The 26,686-nt window shown below is 37.5% G+C and overlaps 1 long non-coding RNA gene across 2 annotated transcripts; it reads left to right on the top strand.

Annotated features, from left to right (window-relative positions):
* Positions 1 to 1,657: 1,657 nt before the first annotated feature.
* LOC116623165 lies at positions 1,658 to 26,447 on the top strand. 2 transcript variants are annotated; one of them, XR_004297681.1, is made up of 4 exons: positions 1,658 to 1,714; positions 3,230 to 3,387; positions 13,360 to 13,514; positions 26,093 to 26,447. It is a non-coding gene; the product is annotated as an uncharacterized LOC116623165 (long non-coding RNA). The 2 variants fall into 2 exon arrangements; XR_004297682.1 differs by lacking the exons at positions 13,360 to 13,514; positions 26,093 to 26,447 and adding an exon at positions 7,869 to 8,157.
* Positions 26,448 to 26,686: the final 239 nt, after the last annotated feature.

Here is a 26,686-nt window from a genome sequence, read left to right as displayed (position 1 = left end):
GAGAAGGGACAGAGGTGTACCTCATTACTCCGTTATCACTTGAATACAGAAAGGGGGCCTCCAGTTTAGAAGAGGAGGACACCATAGATACGATGAGAGCACAGCTAGATTATATCTCTTAAAGCAAAAGACATACTTCAGATTGATGGGGACTTGAATGAACTCTGAATGCTTAACTGGGTCCTATTTTGCAGTAAAATGATAATAAAAAAACTTCAATTCACGGGAATTTAAAGTATTTTCACATTCTTCTCCTAAAGCTGGAATGGCACTCATGGTAATGAGTCTAAGGCCTGTGCCTTTGGCAGCAATTAACTCTAAGATACCATATAGTGGTTCCCTACAGTTGGGGACACTTGATTATAATATACAGCTCATTTTTAACCTTCACAATCCTGGATGATTGAAAAGCAGGGCAAGTAGAATTCAGATAAGTAAGGTCAAAAGAGGTGAAGGAATTTACCCAAAGTTGTCACAGAGATACTGAGTTTGGTCTGTTAGGACCCCCAAAGTTCTCCCAACTTAGCTGGACTCTCCAGAAGCCATGCCAAAGAAGGCTTCCCCGCCCCCCGCCATGAGTGTCTTGCCTTTTAAGGGACAAAGGAAAAATGATTCTCCAATGTTAACATTTAGAAAGTAAAATAAGAAGACAGGAAAACACATGGAACATAAGAAGTGCATGTAAAATGTTATTTATTTTTACCTCCCTCCACTCCCCTCTAGAATTTCCTGTGCCCTTGGGAAGGGAACTCTGACTTGAAGCAGAAAAACAGTTCTCTTTTAGGAGAGGACATTGGGCATAAAGAACAACAGGAATTCTAAATTGCATAGGTCACCCTTCCAGCGGTGAGGTAAGCCCAAATCTCTCCCAGAAATCTACCACTGTGTTATGTCAGAAAGGGCTATATAGAAACCCTTTCTTTTATGAGAATTCACTATGCTCAGATCATGATTAGATCTCAACAAATATTTGTCCAATTTAGTTGCGTTAAACTGACTCTTCAGTAAGGTTTTGTAGGTCTTAGTCAGCTATATTCAGTGGAAACCCTTTTAATAAGGTGACCACAAATTTCCACAAACCCATGGATGAAAAACCCAGCTTGATAAGATGGGACAAGTAGATAGACAAAAAGCAAAGGGAGGAGCTAAACATGAAATTTAGCCAGATAATCCACCAAGTCACTACTTTATCTGTGAGAAAATTTTTTATAGAAATGTAACACAGCTCAGTTAAAAATATGTTTCTCTGAATAAATATTTCCTGAATGAATGAATTAACAAGAGAGGGGCAGATTTGGGAGTCGTCATCAGCAAATAAAAAGAATACACTATTTCAATTTTTTCCTATACATTCAAAAGTTTTCAAATATCTTGTATCATAGTGTACATACTGCTTCATAATCTGTTATTAAAAAGTACAACGATTACTAGTGTTTCTTATAGAAATCAAGGCTTTTCTATTGCAGCAAAGGTTGTGTATTGAGATAATCGCCACCTGCTGGTCAGAGTCAGAACTACATCTCTCGATATCTCTGGGAGGAGGCTCTACAAGGATTTGGGGAGGGAGGGGCCTCTGTTCTGACCCACCAAACAGGGCTTGCTGGAGGCTTGAATGGCACAGGCAGGCCTTCCTGCAGAATCAGATACTGTTTAGTTCTCTGAGCTCTTGACAGGAAGTTCCACCCCTGTCTCAGATGAAGAGAAAGCCGTCAGTGTGAGTGTTTCTGAGGGAGTGTGTATCTGTGTGTGTGGGTGTGTAGTGTGTGCGTGTTTGTGCATATTTTGTATTTTGGGTCATATCTTTTAGACACATTTGCTTTATGATATGTACTTGCTCGTATACATAAGTGTATTATCAACAATAAATAGGATCATATTGTACATAGTGTATAATCTGCTTTTTATTGCTTAATAGTGAATGCTGTTCTAAATGAATAGATCTATAACATTATCTGTATGAGCTACATCATAACAAAATGTTTCTTGTGCTTTAAAAATTGTATTTCAATTACTTTTCTGAGTTATAAAATTGATATATATGTACATTAGGACATCAAATCATAGAGAAATGTATAAATAGAGGTGAAACTGCTGTTTGCCCTCCTAAGATAAATGTTCTTAATAGAGTGTTAATATATTCTACAAATGTTTTTATCCCAATATAATGGTACTAGCATATATAAGTACTTTTGTGCAAATACATGCACTATATATATGAACAATATAAATATACAGCTATACATATCTGTTATTCAGCAAAAAGAAAAAGGACAACATGCTAATCTACATCTTTTCTTTTTTTTCTTATGAAATCTTAGGATTTTTATTTGTATTTCTTTCATTATTGTGTTTGGGTTATCTTTTTATTGATTTGTTGGGCACTTCCACAGCTTTTTATGAAAATTACAAGTTACCCTTTACTCATCTCTTACTATTCAAAAGGAATTATTTATATTGAGGATGACCATATAATTTATTGTTTGAACTGGGCACTTTTCTTAAAGATTTTATTTATTTATTTGATAGAGAGAGACACAGCGAGAGAGGGAACACAAGCAGGGGGAGTGGGAGAGGGAGAAGCAGGCTTCCCGGGGAGCAGGGAGCCCGATGCGGGACTCGATCCCAGGACCCTGGGATCATGACCTGAGCCGAAGGCAGACTTTTAACGACTGAGCCACCCAGGCGCCCCTGAACTGGGCACTTTTGAGAGTGAAGGTTGCACTGTTAAACAACAGACATAAATTGGGAGCATGTCAAACCATATGGTCACTTTCTCATTTATCATGAATATTAACTCAATGTCTATAGTATATGTGAATGATTTTCCTTCCCATTTTATATTTTGTTTTATTTTCTTGCAATGTAAGTGTTTTAAAATCTTACTGATTTTTATTATTAAAAAACAATATGGTTAATTATAAATGTTTGAAGAATACACTGGGGTGGAGTAATTGCCAGTCTACTGGGAGGTTAGATAGAGAAAGCATTCAAAGCCCATGAGGCCACAGGAAGCAGAGAGAAAAGGTCAGGTTTTAGAACAAGTCCAGGTTTAGAGTTCCTGGTCTGTAATTTACAATATTACTAACCTGAATTTATTGGCTTGAGCTCTAGGTTATGAAGAGGATAGTAATCTCTATCCTGAAAGTTCGTTTTTGGGATTAAATGAAATGAGATATGAAATTACTATGATATAGAATGAGTTTGATGAATGTTTATTTTCATCACCTAGGTCACCTTCCTAGTTGTTTAAAAGCCCGAGCTTCTGTACAAGCTCCACGCACTGCCTCAGGGATCAGCCAACAGATTTGGTCCCATATCCAGGTGCCTTGGCACAAGGGGCGGGATTTCATCTCCTCTGTCATCTTCATCACCCAGACGGGTTGTTGAGTGAGTACTCAAGGGGCCACAAGGGCAGGGGAGTGTGATCCAACCATTTCTCCAGCCTTAGAAGCCCATCTTCCAGAAGGGAGGCTGCTCTGTATCTATTGTGGGGAGAGGGCAAGAGCTGGAACCTCCATTCCTGCCTCTTACAAGATCTATGTATAACTCTGGAAAATTTATTTACTCTCTGTGAACCTGAATTCTGCTGCTGTAAAATGGGAAGAATTTGATACCTTTCCCACAGAATTGTGTGAGGAAAATGAGAAAACTTAAGGAAGTGTTTGGCATATAGTATGCAACTTAAAAGAAGTTTGTCCTGCCCACCTTGACTTTTCTGTACCATAAAAGAGACTGACATAAAGCAAAGAGCAGAACTGTCAGATTATTTGGAAATGTAGCAAGAATAAATGAAATGTTTAAATACATAATGTATGAAGTTGAGTGCCATTTCTGTGCTGTGGAATGAGTTATCTGAGGAAGTTGGGGAAAGGGAAGACAGCCATTGCCCTATTTCCTTTTATTCCATGTGATTTCCTGTCCCTGTTACTTCACTTTCTATTTGAACATCCAAAGAAACAGTGTTCCCTGAGCCCTGGAAAGAGGAGACAGTACAGACGAACTAAGCACGATAATGAACCTCAGGACCTTGGATGAGTCATTTCCCCTGTGCTGGCCTCACCTCTAATATGGAGTCACACGCACGTTGGGGGTTTGGGCCAACCATTTTCTGGTTGCATGACCTTTGGCAAATTCCTTAATTTATTTGAGCCCCATTAAAAAAATCTTTCAAATGGTTGTTATAACAGCAATAACCTACAAATTGAGTTGTAATGAAAATTAAAAGAAAAAACACATGTAAAACATTTAGTGAAATGTCTGGCACTAAGGGCTCAATAAATGTTATCTTTATGTTCCTTTATTATTAGCTTTCTCAAGCCAATCAGAAGAAGGATAAAGGGCTTGTGCTTGGGAAGAGATGTAGAGTATTACCTTGGATGACAAGGTTCTACAAAGATGCAGTATTAAAACAGTCCAATCCTGGTGCAAGAATTGACATATATGTTAATGAGACAGAATAGAAAAATAATCAGTAGAACCAAGTGCATGGGAACATTGAGTATTTGATAAATTGCTTGAGAATTCATAGTCAATAAGAATTGGTGCTGGATCATTGGTAAATTTCTGCAAAGGAAATGGAGATCTTATCCTCACGCCAAATGATATAATGTGAAGGTTAAAAAATTAGTACACAATACCATATATCCATCCGATGTGACTCTAGTCACATAAAAGGTATGTGTAACTGACATGAATGTGCATATATGTGGATGTTTCTGACTGCAAGGGGATGTTGCAAACCATGAACACTGTTTATCAGTGAGAGTAAGATTGGAGGTTATTTGTATCTTTATATAGTTGCCTGTGCTTTTGATAATATCCGAAATGAACATGAGTTACTTTCATAGTTAGAAACAAAGCTCATGAATGCTTTTATAGTTAAAGAACACAAGGCAGTGTGATGAGTTGAAAAGATAAAAAGGCTTTGTGGTCATACGCACTTTGTGTTCTTATCTGAGTTCTGCACATTACTAAGGAGTGACCCATAGGTAAGATACTTAACCCCTCTGTGCTTCAGTTTCCTCATTCTGAAAAGGAGGAAAATAACCCTTTCTTCACAGGGTTATTGAAGTAATTTGATAGAATATCAAAATATAGATTAACGTGCTGTGTTTTATTCTGAAGTGTACCTGGGATCCCATTCCAACTCTGTTACTTACTCCTGCAAATTTCTTCACCCCTCTGAACCTCAGTTTGCATATCTTTAAATGTAGTGATAATATTGATCTTGAAAAGGCACTCTCCCTCAGTAACTATTTCCTTGAATATTATACATAATAGTAATAGAAAATAAAGAGACGGTTATTTCTGACTAGTGGCAGAAGAACTAATGGTAATTGTTATTTTTTTCAAGTGATTCTTACTTTCTTCTTTTTAATTAAATATTTTTTAAGATTTATTTATTTGAGAGAGAGCATGCACATGGGGGGAGGGGCAGAGGGAGAGGGAAGAGAGAATCCTGAGGAGACTCCCCGCTGAGCACGGAGCCCAACTTGGGGCTCGATCTCACAACCCTGAGATCATGACCTGAGTTGAAATCAAGAGTCCTATGCCTAACTGACTGAGCCACCCAGGCGCCCCAAATTAAATATTTTATATCTGAGAAGCCTTGATCCAGTCATTCTGCCCTGAGGAATTTATCTTACAGCAAAACTTGTTACAAGAATTTCCTATTTGAAACAATGGTACAATCATGGTGATTGTGCATATATCTTTAGAACTTGTTTAAGATTTTCCATAGGATAAATTCCTGAGAGTAAAAATTTTCATCCAAAGCATATGGCATTGTCAAATGCAGATTTAAAATGTTCAGTACTGATTTCCACTCCCACCAACAATGGGTGAGAGCTCTTTCCCCACAGTCATCCAGTAAGTTAAAAAGGGTAAACCTTTTTTGCATGTTGACCCAGCAATTCCTTTTGCAGGAATTTTTTCCTGCAGGACAATCCACAGCTCTATATTGCAGGGGTTTACCCCATGGTTGAAGCAGAAGGACCAAGGGACAAGAGAGTGGAGGATCACTGAAGTGAAACAGCTGAAGTGATGGGCCATGCATTTTAAGCTGGATTAGAAAGGAGGGTGCAGATTTAAGGAGCTGATTCACTGGGAGAAAGTAGAAGGGTCAGATGATGGGTTCCATGGTCCATGCCCCCATTCACTGCTTCCCCAGAGAGCGTGCACATGGGGGGGAGGGGCAGAGGGAGAGGGAAGAGAGAGAATCCTGAGGGGACTCCCTCTGGGGAACCCAAGGAACTCTGGGCACCTGTTCTGTGCCTGGAGCTGGGATTGTTGCTGTACACTGTTTTACCTCCCTTAATCCTCATGACAGTTTGATTTTTCAGCTCTATATTCTAGATGAGGAAACTGAAGCTCCAACAGGTGAAGAGCTGTATTTCATTGAATATAAGATGCCATCACTTTTAAGACACAAGCTATTTTAGATATTACCAAGAAAGATAAAATGCTTGCTGTAGTAATGCTAAGACCAGTGACTGAAGTGTTAAAAAGTGAAACAAATGTGTATTTTAGAATGGATTAAATGCAACAGCCGGTGTAGGGTTGTTCATCCGTTCTGTGGAAAAATTGTGATTGGAGGCTATCCTTTTCTGATATCAGTCAGACTCCATGTTCTTGACATAATACAAATAAGACAAATCAGGTATTGTTTTCTCCTCTCATTACCTTATTGTGTGGTACAGTAGAAATATTTGTATTCCTTTCTGATAGCTACGTGCTAGTCCTTTCCCTCCTGCATAGTGGTTCTATGACCTTGGGCAAGTCACTGCATTATCTGTGTGCCATATTTTCCTCAGTTGTAGGTATTAAAAAGAGGGATTCTGTCATCAGGATCACTTTAACCCATTTACATTGACTTTCCTGATACTCAGCCTTACATTACTTTGCCTCCCTCCAATCTGTTACTTACAGAACAATTTAAAAAGAATCACTTAATACCTTCTGATTAGAGTCCAGGATTGTTTGGGGTGGGGTGAAATGGTGAAGGGTAGAGGGTGTTCTCTTTGAAAGATGCCTACAGTCACATGGCTAAGTAATGGGATTTACTCTTTCATTCTTCTGCTTAATGGAATCCACATTACCATATATGGAGCTTTCTTAATCCAGAACACGTACATTCAGAAACAAGGGGAAAGTGCCAGAGTGTTGGAAGTAAGTCAAGCAAAACCTGGTAAGGGCTTGCCTATAAAATACATGGAAAGATTACTAAAAGGTAGAAAATAAGTGGTTTTGGTTGCGCTTTAAAATTCTAGTTGAAAAAAAAAAGAAAGCTGAGGGAGGATGCAAGCAAGGCCATTCAAAAGTTTTATTCATTTTCTTTTAATACCATTATTTTAATAATAATATTATCCTTTTAATGTCAACAATACAGACATGTGTAAAGTAAAATTACAGATTATTGTTTCCCTGTCTCTGTATTTCCTGATCTCTCTGGATTGCTAAGTACTATCCTACAGAAATGATCCTTGTATAAGATTATTTGTTATTGTTGGTTTGTAAGTAAAATTTAAAATTCTCAATGTGCATGGACTTGGAACACTGTTTTTCTCCTCTTAAAAATGTAGGGACCAAGTGGATAAATATGCTAAAGTGAGACACGTCACAAAATGCACTTTCAGAAAGGAGTAGGGTGCAGAATATTCCAGGAGAAAGACAAATGAGAGAGCTTCAAAATACAAAATAAGGCCATTTTTAATGTTTATATTGTGTGCATTGTAAAAGAATATTGCTCACCGTATGTGCCTTTAACAATTCAAAAAATAAGTGAGCATATAAAGTAAAATCTGAAAATATCCATCACTTACCAAGACCTTGTTGTATAATGCTATGTATTTGCTTTTGTGTACCTGCAGATCGAAGCATTTGGCTGATTCTGTTTTTACAAGGACTCTGAAAAGTTATTTCTTGCTTACAAGAGAAAAGTGGGGCATCATGTTGCCTCTGACCCATATGAAGGCATTTCTATCATTCATAGCACCCACTCAGAAAAAGAAGCTTCACACTGCTTCACATTTCATCCCTTTTCAGTCTAAGGGGCTTCTAGAAGTCCATCCCTGACCAGACCTTCAGGATGAAGAGCTGAGGCCACCCAGAACTGAAAACAGTCAAAGATATTTGAATCTTCTAGAAACTTTCATAGACTGTGTGGTATCTTTTTCTTGATTTATATAATAGATTACATATTCTTCATCAATTCTGGATACTAATCCTTTGTTCATTATATTTGTTGCAAATATATTTTTCTACTTTGAGGCTTGCCTTTTCATGCATTTTAAAATGCATGTTTTGAAAAAAAATAAAATGCAGGTTTTGATACACAAGTTTTCTATTTCATTGTAATTTAATTATCAGTCATTTGCTTTATGGTTTGTACTTTTTGTGTCTTGTTTTAGGAAGTTTTCCTACCCCAGTGTCAAAAAATTAATTCCTATATTTACCTCTATGTGTTTCAAGATTTTTTTTAGATTTAGTCTTTAATCCATCTGGGACAGAATTTTTATGGGTGTGAGATACAGAAGCAATTTTACTGTATTTCTTGTACATATAAATAAACAATTGTCCCAATACCACATACTGAATAACTTATCTCCTCCCACTGACCTGATCTGCTACCTCTGTAAAAGGTTGAGTTCCCGTATGTGTATGGTTCTGCTTCTAAGCTCTCTCTGGTGTTCCAGTGGCTTAAATGTATATAAGGTTGCCAGATTTAGCATGCAAAATACATACCATTGTTTATCTGAAATTCCAATTTAACTGGACTTTCTGTATTTTATCTGGCAAACCTATTTGTCCCTGTGCCTATATCGCACTGTCTTAATTACTATAGATTTCTAATGGGTCATGGTGTCTGGTAGGGCATGTTTCCCTATCTTGTTTCTGGCTTCAGAATTATCTTGGTTATTGCTGGCACTTTTGCTCTTTCCAATACACTTTAGAATCAGCTTGTAAATTTTTTGACATTTATATTATGGGCTAGTATGTCAATTTTTGTAAATGTTTCCTTTACAAAATGCTTGAGAAGAATTTGATTTCTCTAAATGTTGGTGTAGAATCCTATGGTCCATTAGATGAAGATGTTAATTTCACTTTTTCAAGTCTTCTATGTATTTACTGATTTTTTACCTGCTTGATATATCAATTACTGGGAGAGGAATGTTAAGAACTCTCACTATAATGGTAGATTTGTCAATTTCTCTTTGTAATTTGTCGATTTTTGCTTTGTAGGTTTTGGAGCTGTGTTATTAGGAAGCATAAAAGCATATAACTGTGATGCCTTCCAGGAGAATTATACCTTTCATCATTCTGTACTGACCCTCATTATCTTTAATAAAGCTTTTTGCCTTAAAGACTGTTTTTTTTTTTTCTGGCAATAATATAGCTACATCAGGTTTCTTTGTTCAGTATTTGCCTGACCTATCTTTTTCTGTCCTTTTACTTTCAACATTTCGATGCTGTTATTTTTCGGTAGTAAATCTTGTTAACTCCATATATCTGGAATTATTTTTTCGTTTCTCTGCCGTTATATTTTAGGCGTCTTTTGCAAATCAATCAAATATTGTCTTTTAACAAGTGGCTGGGTTAGTGTTTTTATATTTAGTATAATTTCTTATGTATTTGGAGTTATTTATGCCATTTGATTTTGTCCTTTCTATTTTCCTGCTTTTCCTATGCTCCTCTTTTTTCTAGTTTCAGGTATTGTTTTCTAGTTTCTGGATTCTTTTAGGCTTTTTGCCCTTTAAAATCCTTGGTTTAATTCTACCCCTTTGGAAATTATACATTAACTTACTATTATTTTACTATTATTTTAGCCGTTATCATTACATTTTTAAAATAATTTGCTCACTTTATTTTAAAATCATAATGTTTGCATAGAGGGGAAGGAAAATAACTGAATGTTAACAATTGCTGTCTTAATTGTTTTTAAATGTTTCCTGTGGTTTCTGACAAGTATTCTTCTCTAAGTGTTCTATCAGCCTCTTCAACTCAGAACTGGTCTTAAAAGTGGTCTATTTTTTCAGCTCAAGTTATTGAAGTATACTTTACATACAGTCACTCTGGCTCTTCTTAGGTGTTCAGTTCTATAAGTTTGACAAAGCATACAATTGGTTGGCATCCTCCACCACAATGGAGATATAAACATTTATTATCATCTGGTAAAGTTCAATCTCCTCTCCCCTTCCACCTGTCTCTGACAATCTCTGATCTTATTTTTATCCCCATAGTTTAATCTTTTCCAGAATGTCATAGAAAACTATCATATAGTAAATATTCTTTTTTGGGGTGGGGGTATGGCTTATTTCACTAAGCATAATTATTTTGAAATTCACCCATGTTGTAGCTTACAACAGTACTTCATTTTGTAATTGCCAAATAATACCCTATTGAATGAATATACTACATTTTGTTTATCCATTTGCTTTTTTTCCACTTTTTTCTATTATAAATAATGCTGCAGTGAACATTTGTGTACAAGATTTTGTGTGAACTTATGTTTTATATCTTTGGGGATTTTGTCAAATCTGAAGACTGCTTTGAGTAATATTGCTATCTCAACAATATTATGTTTTCTAACCATAAACAAGGAAGGAATGTCTTTCCATTTATTTAGGTCTTCTTTAATTTTTTTCAGCAATGTTTTGTAGTTTTCATTGTACATATCTTTCACCTCCTTGGTTAAATTTATTTCTGGGTACTCTATTTCTTTGAATGCTATTGTAAATCAAATTGTTTTCTTAATTTCCTCTTCAAATTGCTTATTGCTCGAGTATAGAAATACAACTGATTTTTGTGTGTTGATCTTATACTCTGAAACTTTGTTGAATTAGTTTATTAGCTATAGTAGCTTTTTTTGTGGATTCTTAGGGATTCTGTATATATGACCATGTCACCTGTTAGTAGAAATAGTTTTAAGTCTTCCTTTCCAATTTAGATGTCTTTTAATTCTCTATTTGCCTAACTGCTCTGACTAGAACTTTCAGTACTATGTTGAATAGCAGTGGTGAAAGCGGACATTCTTGTCATGTCATCGATCTTAGGCGGAAAATTTTCAGTTGCTCACCACTGAGTATAACGTTAGCTTTGAGTTTTCTATAAATGTCCTTTATCATGTTGGGGAAGTGCCCTTCTATTTCGAGTTTTCTGAGTGCTTTTATCTTAAATGGGTGTTCCATTTTGTCAAATGCTTTTTCTGCCTCAATTGAGATGATTGTGGTTTTTTTCCCCCTTTTTTCTATTAATGTGGCATAGTACATTTATTGATTTTTTTGTGGAGGAATACTGGCCTTATAGAATAAGTTAGGGAGTATTCCCTTTTCCTCTTTTTTTGGGGAAGAGTTTGAGAAAGATTGGTAATATTTTTTTAAATGTTTGATAATAATCACCAATGAAGTTATCTGGTCCTAGGTTTTTCTTTTTGGGAACTGTTTAATTACCAATTCAATTTATTTACTTGTTACAGATCTGTTGAGATTTTCTTTTCTTTTCTTTTTGAGTCATTTGTGGTCATTTGTGTTTTTCTAGGAATTTGTCCATTTCACCTAGGTTATATAACTTGTTGGCATATCATTGTTCATAGTATTCTTTTATAATACTTTTTATTAAATTTCTGGAAGGTCAGTGGTAATGCCCCCATTTTAATTATTGATTTCAGTTGTTCAAAGCTTCTCTCTTTTGTCATTCTAGCTAAAGATTTGTCAATTTATTGGTCTTTTCAAAGAACCAATTTTTGGTTTTGTCAATTGTATTGTTTTTCTATCTTCTATTCACTTATCTCTGTTCTAATATTTACTATTTCTTTCCTCTACTATGTTTGGATTTAGTTTGCTCTTTTTTCCCTGTTTCCTTAAGGTGTAAAAGTATGTTACCGATTTGAAATCTTTTTCGTTTTTAATGTAAATATTTATAGCTATAAATTCCCTCTGGGTACTGTTTTCACTTCATCCCATAAGGTGTTGTGGTATGTTGTGTTTTCATTTTCATTTGTTTCAAAGTATTTTCTAATTTATTTTGTAATTTTTTTACCCATTGATAGTTTAAGAGGGCATTGTTTAATTTTCACCAACTTGTGAATTTTCTAGTTTTCATTGTGTTATTGATTTCTAGTGTCATGCCGTTGTGGTCAGAAAAGATAGTTTGTATGTTTTTGATCTTTTAAAAGTTTTTGAGGCTCATACTGTGACATAAAGGTCTATTCTGGAGATTGTTCCATGTGCACTTTGAGATGAATGACAAAATAAAAGCACAGCATACCAGGACATATGCAATGCAGCTAAAATACTTTAAGAAGGAAATCTGTAACTCCACTTACATTGGAATCCCACTGTCTACTCCTCTGATTGTACTTTCCCATTCCTTAGAGGTAAACACTCTATTGAAATTGGTTTTTTTGATCCTTGTGGTTTTCTTTATACTTTCATTACCAATGACTGCATCTCTAATCAGAATGGATCTCATGATGTAGGTGTCCTTGCACTCCTTACTATTGTTACACCACCTTATGTTTCTGAGATGCTCTATGTGCAGATTCCTGTAGTTATATTTCATTGATGCTTCACCACTGTGCATGATTCCAATGATTATACCACCATGTATTTTTTTGGTGTTCTATTAATGGGCATTTCCCCCTAAAGATTTATTATCACAATGTATCAAAGAATATTCTTGTTATTTGTTTCCTTGTGCTCACCTGTCAATTATTTTTTCACATTGCGTACCAAGGTTGTGCAATTGCTGGATCATTACGTAGGATCACACTCAGCTTCACTACATACTTACTAAGAGTTACCACATTGCTCTTCAGAGTGGCTGTACACTCACCAGTAGTACCTATCATTTTCATTTGCTCAAATCATGCATCTAAAGGGGATGTTGCATTTCTGGTTCCAAACTTGGGCTCTGGAGTTAGGCAAACAGGGGAGATGATGATGGTTTTGTCTCTTAGTGGCTGAGTGAGCCTAAGGAATCTACTTAACTTCTCTCAACCTCACCTTCTTGAGGATTAGAAAGAAATTCTGACTCCTACCTCAAGGGATCATTGTGAAGAGTTCAGGAAGAAATCTTTGTAAAGATTCCAACATGTTATTTGGTGTATCATCCACAATGCCAATGTTTGCTTCCTTCCCATCCCAACTGCTCCAGTCTTTGACAGGGATGAGGTTTCTTACCTCAATAGCATCACCACGTTTTAGTGAATATTTGCCAATGTAAGAAGAAGGGAAACACACATACTCATCCGTTTAACATAGGTATTTCAGTGCCATCTCTGTGACATGCGGTGTTATGGAGCTGCGCTGGGGCAAAGTCCTTATCCTTTCCATGGAACAATTCTGCTTTTTCTGTCCTCAGTTGGTGCCCTCTATGTTCGCATCAGGACTGCACATGACCTGGGTGTCTGGGAAGATCTTGATGCCCAGGAAGAGGTGACTGGGGATCTACTGGGAGGAACACTGGAATGCGCGTCAGGAGCTCTTCCTGGGACTCAATGCCTGAGCCATCCCAGGGTAAGTTCCTTCCCCTGCATGTCCTACACTGTCACATGGGTGTTCACTGAGCATCTGTCACTCTTCACACCTTCGGTGGCCCAGGGGCTGCAGAGGTCACGGTAATGGTTTCACAAGGTCCAGGTCCTTGTGGAACTTATGGTAACCTCTGTAGAATCTCCTTCATATATAAAGAGGAGGAAGGGCTCACTGGAGTCGTCAGAGACTCCCCAAAGATGAGCTGGGCCTGCACAGTGGGCAGGACTAATGGAAGCTGGATGGGAGGGAAGAGATGGGGAGTCCAGCCCAACTGGTGAAGAGTGGGGGCTCTCAGGTGAGCAGACATGGCTCAGAGGTAACTGATTGGACACACCAGGGGGCTGAGACCATCCTGGGTTAGGAACAATTGCAGGATTATTACATATTTGCTTCTTTGTGATATTACACAATCTTCTAGGAAGTCTGGGTGAGATCAAAGCCTTGCCTGACCTGGGAGATACTTGGTTAGAGGCATGTCCTCCTACCACTACCTCACCACCACCTTTTCTGACGCAGGCTAGGGTACTAAGAACAGCCAGGCATCACTTCTTCTCACTTTATTTTATTTTGGAGGGGTGGGGACAGTGTCTAACTTTGTCTGCTCCAGATCTGAGGTTCCTGCCTTTGGATATGGCCATTGAAGAGGTATAAAATGTTTGCATCCAACCACTGGCTCTCTTCAGCACAAGAGTGATAGGATGATGGTATGACAAGGGGCTGTGAACGGAGGGGGATTCTGGGATCATTAAAGGCATGATGTCACTCAAGGCTTATGAGAAGCCATGTGGGATCAATGGAATCTATATTTAGGAAGATTAGCAGTTATGCAGTACTTTGGGGTTAGGGACCACAGGCAGGGATCCCAGAGTATGTGATCAGTCAGAGATAAATTCCAGAACAAAATATTGGGAGCAGAGGGTAACACAGGATCCAGAGGTATTCTGGGTGAAGGCACACAAACTAGTTGGAGATGAGGGATGGAAAAGGGCATCATCATGGCCACTCCCCCTGGAGACTTGCAGCTGCTTCTGGGCCTCCTTCCTCACAGAGGCTGCTGGGCCCTGAAAGGGCACATGAAGCAGGGCCTACCACCCATTCCACCAGCAACCTTTGTAAGATGTGCACCTTGTTGGAGGTGTCCATGAACTTGATGCCTCTGTTCATAATGAGCAGGAAAAGAAGAAATGTACAGGAAATAATGCCTTTTCATGGAGCTAAGCCCACATGGATTCCACAGCCTTATCTTTCCATAAGCAGAGTGTGCCAGGACCCAGGGAAATGAACGGAGCAGCTGCCTCTGGGCATTTCTCTCATTACAGTTAGGGAGAATGGACACCACAGAGACCCATGGGATGTCTCAATAAGAGGGCATTAGGAATAAAGTATTATGGGATTTGGGCTTGTGTTAGGTGATTTTGGAGAGGGTTCCAGGAAATGGAAAGACGGCAGGATGGGGCACTAAGCTTCCCAAGCCTCAGGCCTCCCATCCGGGGATTGAGCAGAGGACCTTCCCTCATAGGGTCCTTGTTTGGCATTTGATGAAATCACAAGGGCAGTGTAGGTCACACAGGTGTTTTGGCCTCAGGCACGCCTGGGATGTGAGGCTCAGCCTCCTCATCTGTAAAGAGGGAAACACCATGTGGACTCTGCAGGTATGTCAAGAGATTCAATATTATCACATAGATTAAAAGATAAGTCAGCGTAGGGCGCCTGGGTGGCTCAGTCGTTAAGCATCTGCCTTCGGCTCAGGTCATGATCCCAGGGTCTTGGGATTGAGCCCCGCATTGGGCTCCCTGCTCAGTAGGGAGTCTGCTTCTCCCTCTCCCTCTGCCTGCCGCTTCCCCTGCTTGTGCTCTCTCTCTCTGTCAAATAAATAAATAAAATCTTTAAAAAAAAGATAAGTCAGTGTCATATTATGCACACAGTTAATAAGAATATAGAGAATGATTATATGTCACCAGAGTTTAATAGAGAATTTTGCTTGCTTTCATTTTCCCTCTTTTCCAAGTTCATTTATATATTTTGGAAATAGATTTTCAACAGTATTCCACAAAGTAAATCATTTAAACTTTCAAGCCCGCAGTTGTACCTCTGGGAGGTTCCTGTGGTCCTTGCCATGGAATACCGTGTCTGGTAAAAAGAAGAGATTCGTTTAGGAGTTCTCATGGGACCTTTTAGAGGAGGGAACATCAGTCCACAGCCTCCACAACTTCTCTACAGTACCCGCCCCAGTTGTTCTCCATGGAACAACTCTGCTGTTCCACTGCTCAACTGGCCCATGTCCTGGACATCCCTCTCAAAAAGTGCAAGAGGTTGGGACATCTGGGTGGCTCAGTTGGTTAAGCATCTGCCTTCAGCTCAGGTCATGATCCCAGGGTCCTGGGTTCGAGTCCCACTTCAGGCTCCCTGCTCAGAAGGGAGCCTGCTTCTCCCTCTGCCTGCCGCTCCTCCTGCTTGTGCTCAGCTTCTCTTTCTCTCTCTTTCTGACAAATAAATACTTTAAAAAAAAGTGCAAGAGGTGAATCCTGGGGCGAAGCTTCAGATAGGACATTTGAAAGCTCTAGAGTCTTCAGTGCATTGTATGAAGCCACACAGCCCGTGAGACTTTCGGAGCTCACTCTCATCGGACTCCTTGCAAATGAAAAAGTGTATCTGGAAATGGTGAGCTGGTGGAGTGACTAGATGATTAAGGATAATCAAACCATTATCTGTGTCTGAGGAAACTTCCCACAGGAAGTGAGGTTTAAACTGAGACCTGAGGGAGGCTAACCAGGGAAACTAACCAGGGAAAGAGGGGAGCGGAGAGCTAATCTGAGACCCCAGCCAGGTATCATGGTCAGGGAATACTCCAGGACTTGGTTTGTCCCTGAGGAAACTGAGGAAATCCTGTGTGGAAATCCACTACCCAGCAGTTGGGCATCTCTGGAAAATTGTGTGTAACTTCACAGCACAATTGTAGAGGGGCCTGAACCTCTTTTCCCTTTGCTCTGATCCCAGACCTGTAATATGATTTTCATCTGTGGAACCATAGAAAAGAAGAAAACTGCTGAGTAGTGTGATTTAATCATGATTTTGTTTTATATACTCTTTTACAACTCACAATGCAAAATAACTTTTAATAGGTACTTTTTCCAAATAATAAAAAATTGGAGATTAGTGTCATTTAATGATAAAATCCAGAATGGTGGCTTGGACATCATTTACCAGGAAAGGAGGGGCTCCATCAGAAAGAATTTTCTGGAAGGTTACTTGAAAATGAAATAATCTAGACAGAGCCCCCAGACATTAAATCACATTAAATCATGTGACAAGAACTTTTCTTCACCTTCTTCCAGGATATAAAAACTGTGTGTGTGTGTGTGTGTGTGTGTGTGTGTGTGAGAGAGAGAGAGAGAGAGATAATGTTAAAATATGTATAGATATATATAGTGAAACACATATGTAAGTGTGGGCATACAGATATAAATTTTGTTAAACTTTCTGTAATCTCTCTTTTAAAATTATGTGTATGTGTATTAAATGTGTGTGTATATATTAATATAAAGACATATTATATTTTGACAATATTTTTATAATCAAATTCCCAATCAGGAATAAACTACAACTTTGTCTCACTTTTTTATGATTTCAAAATTATATGTATTTGTTTCAAAATTAAATGCAGTGGAAAAATGTGTATTGCTATTGAAAAAGTTTTTGTTATATTTCTTTGATCCTATTACATAGCAAGATGTTCATACATGGTAATTTAGTTTATATTCTCCAAATATATTTCTGTGTGTATAGTACTGTATAAGTGGGTTCGCATGAACATATATATTGTTCTTCTAAATTTTAATCACTACATATATATGAGTGTGTATATATTTTATAATATGCCTTTTTATTTATATATGTTATACTTATTTGTTCTTTAATCTTATATGTTTGTGATGCAGAACTTTTATTTAAATTATTTCATTGTAGATTTTGAATAACACCCTTCTAGGTATTCAAATTTATTTTCATATTAAGATTATTTAATATCTGCCTGTGAAATATGCTGGAAATCTTTTCCCATAATTCACATTTCCTTAATGTTACTTCTTTTTGTTTTTGGGTAGACAAAGTCTTTTTTAACCTTTTAACCTTTCACTATTTTTTCTAAATGAATTCATAATATAGTTCACTGTAAAATATTGGAACCAATTAATGTCCATTTGCTACTTAATGATGGTTGTTAATCATTGTTAATGATTGTTAAAAAGAAAATTTGTGACTTTACTGATACAGAGGGAGTTGAGGATTTTGTCAGGAGAGTATGTGAAATGGTGGATTTTGGAATTAAGTTTGGATGGTAAAGAAGATTTTTATGAAAGTGATAACAATGAGAAAGTTAAGATGTTAATGTGAGGAAGAGCATTGGTAATAATGAAACATGAAAAACCTCAGAGGAACAGAATTCATCCTTGAAACTTCTTTTTAGTCTGTATGCCTTTCTTTGTTATTTCATATTTTAGTTGAATATTAAAGAAACAATTTCCCATTAAGTTTGAGAGAGAAGTGATAGTCACGATGAACAGAGGACTGGAATCAAATACCTGGGCCCCAGATTCCAGACCTATCACTGATCATTAGACTTGTAGTGAATCACTTGCCCCCTGTGCTGGCCTCTGTTCTAACACACAATTATGCTCCATATAGAGATGAGTCTTTACTCAAATGTCACCTTCTTCAGAGAACTTTTATGACTGCACTACTTAAAAAAATTCAGCCCCACCCCGTTCCAGGCACTCCCTCTCCCCTTTCCCTGCATTACTTTTTCCAAAATAAAAATGATAGGAAAAACTTAGGTAGTGCTCACTTATGTGTTCGTATGTACTAACACATTTATTTCTCACATCAAGGGAAGTACTATTATTATTACCATGATTATTATTATTGTTATTATATCCATCTGTGAGATGAGGAAAGGTAGGCACTGAGAGGTTTAAGTACCTTCCCTAAGGCCACACAGCTGTTATGTGTGCACAGCTGTGACTGAGATTCATCATAGTGCCTCCAAAGTCCCTGATCTTAATTATTACCTTCTTGCTCCTCTCCAAAGCACCTATGCCATCTCATATACTCTATATTTTACTTCTTGTTTACTGTCTATTATCAACTCTACTATATCATGAGCTCCATAAAGGCAAGGACTTTGTTCATTTTGTTCATGTTTATATCCTGAAGCAGAGGCACAGAGTCCTGTAGCTACCACGTCAAAAATCTGATACTAATATAGCCGGCAGTTTTCTTATGCTTACTGTCTGCATGGTATATCTTTTCCTTTACTTTATTTTCAGCCTATTTGACCTTTATATTTAAACTGCATGTCCCTAGACAGCATATATTTAGATCTTGCATTTTAAATCCCATTCCTGTATTTTAACTGAGGAGTTTAGTCTATTTACACTTAAAATAAATATCAATAAAATTAAATTTAATTATAACACTTTGTTATTTTTAATGTATCTCATTTAAAAACATTTCTCCATTCTTTCTTGTCTTCTTTTAGATTAAGTGGATATATTTTAGAATTCCATTCCGCTTTATTGATTTTTTAACTATACCTCTTTACATTTCTAAGTGATTGCTTTTAAGGATTACAATATAAATCACTAACCTTTTACAGTGTCTTTACTTTTATTTTTTATTATTTTTTAAAGATTTTATTTATTTATTTGACAGAGAGACATAGTGAGAGCAGGAACACAAGCAGGGGGAGTGGGAGAGGGAGAAGCAGGCTTCCCGCAGAGCAGGGAGCCTGATGCGGGCTCCATCCCAGGACCCTGGGATCATGACCCGAGCCGAAGGCAGACGCTTAATGACTAAGCCACCCAGGCACCCCTACAGTGTTTTTAGAATCCATATTGCAGGGATGCCTGGGTGGCTCAGTCGGTTAAGCGCCTGCCTTCGGCTCAGGTCATGATCCCAGGGTCCTGGAATTGAGTCCCGCATCAGACTCCCTGCTCAGCGGAGAGCCTGCTTCTCCCTCTGCCTGCTGCCTCTCCCTGTTTGTGCTCTCTCTCTCTCTGACAAATAAATAAATAAAATCTTAAAAAAAAAAAAAAGAATCCATATTGTACCACTTCACATAAGATGAAAGGACCGTGTTTTCATACATTTCCTTTCACCACACCTCTCTTTTATGCTATAACCATCACATGTATTGCATCCACATAAATTATAATTCTACAACACATGTTATAATTGTTGCTTTAAACAGTCATTTGTATTTTAAAGAAATTAAGAGGGAAATAAAAAGTAGTTTTTAAAATAATTACCCACATATTTACCATTTCTTCTGCTTTTTATTCCTTCCTATAGATTAGATTTTACATCTGGTATCAATTATCTTATATTGCAGATGTACTGACAATGACTTTTCTTAGTTTTTCTTTATAGGACACTTTGTTTTGCTTTGACTAGTGACATATATTTTTGTTGAGTAGAAATTTATGGATTGACAGGTTGTTTTTTTCTCCTTTCAGTTCTTTAAAGACGCTTTCCCACTGTGTTCTGGCCTCCATTGTTTCTAAAGAGAAGTCATTTATCATCTGTATTGTTGCTACTCTGTATATAATGGGTTATCTTGACCTGAAACTGCTTTTAAGGTTTTTTTCTCTTTGTCTTTGGCATTTGCCAATTTGTCCATGATGTGCTTAGGTGTGGTATTCTTTGTCTTTGTCTTGCTTGGGATTTTCTCAGCTTCTTGTATCTGTAAATGTGTGTCTTTCACCAAATTGAGGAAATTTCCCTCATCATTTCTTTAAATACTTTTTATTCCCCATTGCCTACCTTGTCTTCTCCTGGCATTCCAGGTACACATATGTTAGACCTTTTGCATTGTCCCCAGGTCATTGTGACTCAAATTTTTTCACACTTTTTTCTCCCATTATTCAAACTATATAATTTCTATTGATCTCACTTTAAGTTTACAGACTCCTCCATTACCTTCAGTCTTCTGTGAAGCTCATCAGGAATTTTTATCTTTTAGATATATTTTTCAGATCTCACATTTCCATTTATAAGTATTTTCCATTTCTTGTTTTCATTCATTATGAGAATATTTTTCTTTATGTTTTTGAGCACGGCTATAATAGATTTTCTGCTGTTTCCAACCTCTAGCTCTTTTGGGGGTCAGTTCTATTGATTACCTTTCTGCTTTGGTATGGGGTTATATTTTTCTGTTTTTTCAAATGTCAAATAATTTTGGGTTGTATCATGGATATTGTGAACGATACCTTATAGATTCTGAATTTTGTTTCTCTAAAAACTATTTATTTGTTTCAGCAAGCAGTTAACTTGGCTCAATTTTGAATCTAAACTCTGTCTCTCCTGCAATTAGCACTAGCTGAAATATTTCAGCTCAGGCTAAAAGAACAGAAACTTAGCATTTTCCTCACCATGTGTATGTAGTTCAGGGGTCAACCAGAGGTTTGGGCCAAGACTTTACACAGAATTTGTGGTACCTTCTTTGTGGCTTTCACCTTCCAGTGAGTTCCTTCTTCATTTTCCAGCTGCTGTGGTTGTCCCAAAATCCATTGAGTCCTAAACTAGTAAGACTAGAGATGTCCATCTGAGTTTTAGACATTCCACATGTAACCAGGCAAAATGTCATAAAAACAGGCAGTCAGATTCTATTCCCTCTTCCAAATGTTAACTTCCTTCCAATCTCTGCTTGCTTTCAGTCTATTTCAAGTGCTTTCAGATAGTTATATTAATTTTTTCCAGAGTTGTTAATTGTGAGCTATGGGAGGATTGGTCCAACATGAGTTACTCTGCCATTACCGGACTTGAAACATATACTGTGCCTTTAATTATGGAAAAAATGAGTCATTGGACTTCTTGCCTGAGGAGTTTGGGAGCAATTTAATTGTTTAAGTGAGGACTGCCTACTTAAGTAGAGACAGAGAACACAAATAGAGACGAATTCTTCGGTTAGTATGAGGAAAAATATATAGGTTTCATATATAGATCCTTATATTTAGAAAAGTGAAACATAAATTAAAATGAATTATTTTTACCAGAATGCCTTAAATTGGGAATATGTGAACTTTTATAATAAATCACTGGATTTTTCTTTCCTCCACAATGTACACTGTCTTAAACCACAGCAAGTGATAAGAAGTTCCTTTCATCTATACTCTTACCTAAAGAGAACTCTGCATATGTGTGAGCACACACATACACATGCATGTGTGAGATAATATATGTAATAGAAATATAAAGATAAATATATTTTCAAAGGAAAATGCAATCTTACCATACCATATGTTTGCAACATGTCTTTTTCAGATAACAACATATTTTCCAAGTAATTAAATACATTTCTAAAATAATTTTTGTGGTTTAATTCACAGGTTTATCCTATATTTAAATTTTTTTATTTTGTTTACTTTTACTGATTACATAATTGTTATGTTTGCTCAAAACAAGTTATTATCTTGTATTTTCCTTTCCCTCCATCTATGTTATGTATTAATACAGTTATATAAATTATAAATCTATCTACCTATCTATATATATATGGAAACTGTATCCAAATGTTAACTTTGTTTATCAGTGGGTATTTGGATTGCTGGTTGTTATTACCTCTATACTTGATTGTACTCTCCAGCAATTTACTGCTATTACTATTGCCATTTAAATGTCAACTGGTACATGGTTCCATTGCAGATGGGTTCTCTGGTTCCTGCCCTGTAGGGAACTCAGGGAATTCTGAGCATTTGTCCCACATATGTTATTTTATTTATTCCTGCGAGGAAGATAATTATCATCTCCATTCTCTGGATAAGGAAACTAAGGTTTGAAAATAAGAGGGATATTGTGTAGGGTCACACAACCCCTGAAAAAAAAGACAGAGATGGTAACCAATGCCTTTTGGACTGCCAACCCCATATTCCCTCCAGGATACTACCAAGTTCAGCTAAAACATAATCCCTCAGCTGTAAATTACATGCTTACAAAATTCAGAGTTATTTTCATATTGGAAAACCATCAGGATGATGTGAAAGGAGCTTATGTTTTAGGTTTGATTCAGCTTTCAAGAACATTACCCTCTTTGTCTTTGCTTTACTCTCCTCATTTGTATAATGGGAATTGTAGATTTGGCCTCCACTGGTTGTAGTTAGAATTAAAGGGTCTAAAAAATGCTGGCATGAGGTGAGACTCTAAAATAGTTAATTTATCACCCTTCCCATAGGTCTTCTTTCCCCATTTAAAGACTGTGCTTTTATAAAACTACCTCAGTAACTTGAGGACTGGTTGAATCACAAGGTCATCACGCTAAGGCCACTTACCCCTTTTCTGCATGATACAACCTATGAAGGCAACCCAGCAAGTTAAGACAACCAATCCTTGAGACTGGAAGACCACAAGGCTTCCAAATGGGAGGTTTCTGGGTGCTGGGGACCAAGATCCAGAACTCTTCTTCTGTCTCTTATAGGATGGATGTCCTTGTGTGCCTCAGTTGGGTTATATGTAAAATAAGACTAATAGCATCTTTCTTTTTTTTTTAATTTAAATTCAAATAGCCAACATATAATACATCATTAGTTTTTGGTGTAGTGTTCAATGATTTATGAGTTGCATATAACACCCAGTGTTCATCACATTGTGTACTCTCCTTAATGCTCATCACCCAGTTACCCCATCTCCCCACCCACCTCCCCTTTCCACAACCCTCAGTTTGTTTCCTGGAGTCAAGAATCTCTCATGGTTTCGCTCCCTCTATGATTTGTTCCCATTCAGTTTTCCCTCCCTTCCCCTATGATCCTCTGCACTATCTCTTATATTCCACATATGAGAGAAACCATATGATAATTATCTTTCTCTGATTGACTTATTTCACTTAGCATAATCCCCTCCAGTTCCATCTATGTCAATGTAAATGGTAGGTATTTATCCTTTCTGATGGCTGAGTAATATTCCATTGTATATATGAACCACATTTTTTTATCCATTCATCTGTTGAAGGACATCTTGGCTCCAAGACAAGACTTATAAAACTCAACACCCCCCAAATACATAATACAATTAAAAATGGGCAGAAGACATGAACAAACATTTTTCCAAAGAAGACATCCAGATGGCTAACAGACATGAAAAGATGCTCAACATCACTCATCATCAGGGAAATACAAATTAAAACTACACTGAGATATCACCTCACACCTGTCAGAATGACTAAAATCAACAACACAGGAAACAACAGGTGTTGGCGAGGATGTGGAGAAAGGCGACCCTCTTGCACTGTTGGTGGAAATGCAAACTGGTGCAGCCATTCTGGAAAACAGTTTGGAGGTTCCTCAGAAAGTTAAAAATAGACCTATCCTAAGATTGAGCAATTGCATTACTAGCATTTACCCAAAGAATACAAAAATACTAATTCAAAGGGATACATGCAACCAGATATTTATAGCAGCATTATCTACGATATTTATAGCAGCATTATCTACAATAGCCAAATTATGGGAACAGCCCAAGTGTCCATCGACTGATGAATGGATAAAGAAGAAGTGGTACATATGTACAGTGGAATATTACTCAACCATAAAAAAGAACGAAATCTTGCCATTTGCAATGGCATGGATTGAGCTAGAGAGTGTTACGCTGAGTGAAATAAGTCAGTCAGAGAAAGATTAGTATCATATGATTTCACTCATATGTGGAATTTAAGAAACAATACAAATGAGCACAGGGGGAAAAAGAGAGAGAGAGGCAAACCAAGAAACAGACTCTTAACTATAGAGAACAAACTGATGTTTACCAGAGGGGAGACGAGTGGGGAGATGGGTTAAATAGGTGATGGGGATTAAAGAGTGGACTTGTGATGAGCATTGGGTGTTGTATGGAAGTGTTGAATCACTATATTGTACACCTGAAACTAATATTACACTGTATGCTAACTAACTGGAATTTAAATAAAAACTTAAAAAATAAATAAAATGTGCAGAACCTCTGACTTTATAATATTTGTGGGAATTTATCCTTGTCTTGTTTCCAGGATTTTGTATGATAAATAATGCCACTGTGTACTTTGTAGTGTGTGGTTTTTTAAGCAGTGGTTGGAATAAAAGGAGGATGGTTGTAAGAGAATTGAGGAAACTGTCAGGAGAGTTTTGAAGCAATGGCCTGTTGTGACATTGAGGCTGCTTAGCAGAGGCAGAGGGCTGATATTCATTGAGACTACAGGGGTTGAACAGAGGGAGGTAGCCAATCTGGAGGTTAATGTTAAAGTCAGCAATAGCATTGGCAATAGAATTGAGGAGCAAAATTCATACTTAAATTAGTTTTTCCCTGGGAGTTTTCCTCCTGGAGGACATCATTGCCTTTTCTGCATTTAATCACTGTGCTGGGGAAGGCAGTTAGGATCATGAAAGCCTGAGGTGTAGAGAAGAAGCAGAAGAGTTAAGACATAAGACACATGACTTCTGCCTGCTTGGGAGCTGAGGGGTATCCTAGTGCCTATCATAAGCCAGGCACCAGGCCTGCTACCTTGTCTGGCCTGTCAGTTTTATCCTCTATATTCTTGTGGTGTGGGGAGTTATTACCTCCATTTCCCAGATGAAGAGACTAGAGCACAATTCAGTGAATTATCTTGTCTGGGATCCCGCAGCCACTAGGTGGATGATCAGAGATGAGAACAAAAGTCCTAACTGCCAATTCTATGTTCCTTTCAGGATACCATGGAACCTCAACTATAAATCCAGTGGTTATAAATCAGGTGATATAGATATACTGACTTACTCTGTAGGGTAGTGGATATTCTTTATTTTTGATAAATAGGTCCCAGTCTTTTCTCTCTGATTAGTTAACTGCATCATCTTGGACAGTTCCTTAGACCTCTCATTCCCCAGTTGAATTACGTGTAAAAGCCCCGGATTTGGGGTGGATCTTCTAGTCCTCTTTGACTTCTTTTTTTTTTTATATCAGTTTAATGTTTTTCTGTCTCCTCCTTTTGGCAATGAAGGTAACAATGTACAGGCACTCACTCAAGAACATCAGGTGCGGACCTTTTCTACACTAAATCTTAACTGATGAACAGATGTGAGATGAGAGGTTCTGGCTGAAGTGGATTTCCAAGACCTGGATCTGATTCATTCCACAGCAGACACATAAATACACACACACACACACAAACACACACACACATCCCAATGGGGGTGTCAGGTGTAAGGAGGAGAGGAGGGGATCTAGATGTGTGCGACAACCAGGCCCCACCATCAAGATAGTCAGCTATAGACCACCCTTAATGAACTTCCACTTTCATCAAGCCTGAAGTCTTTTGTTTCTCTAGTCTGTCTCTCCAGTTGTGTTTGTGTGTCTGTATGGGAGGTATACAGAATATCTTAGTGAAGTGGTGACAGAAACCTTAGTGTGTTAGCAAGTGCAAAGAGCAGGATCAGCCTTCCACTTTGCTGTCCTTTAATTCCCTCAATTTTTAGGAGGTTTGAAAAACTTTTCACATATTTGATTGCCATTTCTGCTTTGAGTGATCTGTTTTTTTCATTGCCAATTCATTTTCTTTCATTTAGGTTCCTCTCCCACCATTTTATTGTCTGGTTGGATGTTACGGACAGTGTTCCATTGAGCTGGGAACAGAAGAAGCTGTACATTCATTTTACAAATATTTGTGGAGTGCCCACTTTGTGCCAGGCATTGTTCAAGGTCAGGAGAAGCAGCAGTGAAGAAAACAGTCACAAATTCCTGCCTTCCTGAAGCTTATCTTCTGGTGGATACTGATTTTAAATATTGGAAAATTACCCATGGTGTTCCAAAAAGAAATTTATTGGCGCTGTTCTAGATGCAGTAGATATAGTGGTAAACAAAGCAAGCAAAAATTTCTTCCCTGCTACCGTTGTACTGGGAGTCAGTCTGAAAACTTGAACGTGGTGGACCCAAGTACTCCTTGAATTAAAAGTTCATTGACTAAAACCAGAGGGCTCATGTGTTCATTTAAAAAATTTATATTTTTGTGAAAGTTTATTGAGATAGCAATCACACACCATACAATTTCTCATTTAAGGTGTACAATTCAATGGTTTTTTAGAACAATTTCATCACCATAAATAGAAATTCTGTACCCCTTAGCTATCACTCTCTTATCCCCTCATTCTTCGCCTAGTCCT

The sequence above is a fragment of the Phoca vitulina genome, unplaced genomic scaffold, assembly GCF_004348235.1.
Source record: "Phoca vitulina isolate PV1807 unplaced genomic scaffold, GSC_HSeal_1.0 scaffold57, whole genome shotgun sequence".
Lineage (NCBI taxonomy): Eukaryota > Metazoa > Chordata > Mammalia > Carnivora > Phocidae > Phoca > Phoca vitulina.
The sequence above is the reverse complement of the archived record's forward strand: the minus strand, read 5'-3'. Positions and strand labels throughout refer to the sequence as shown.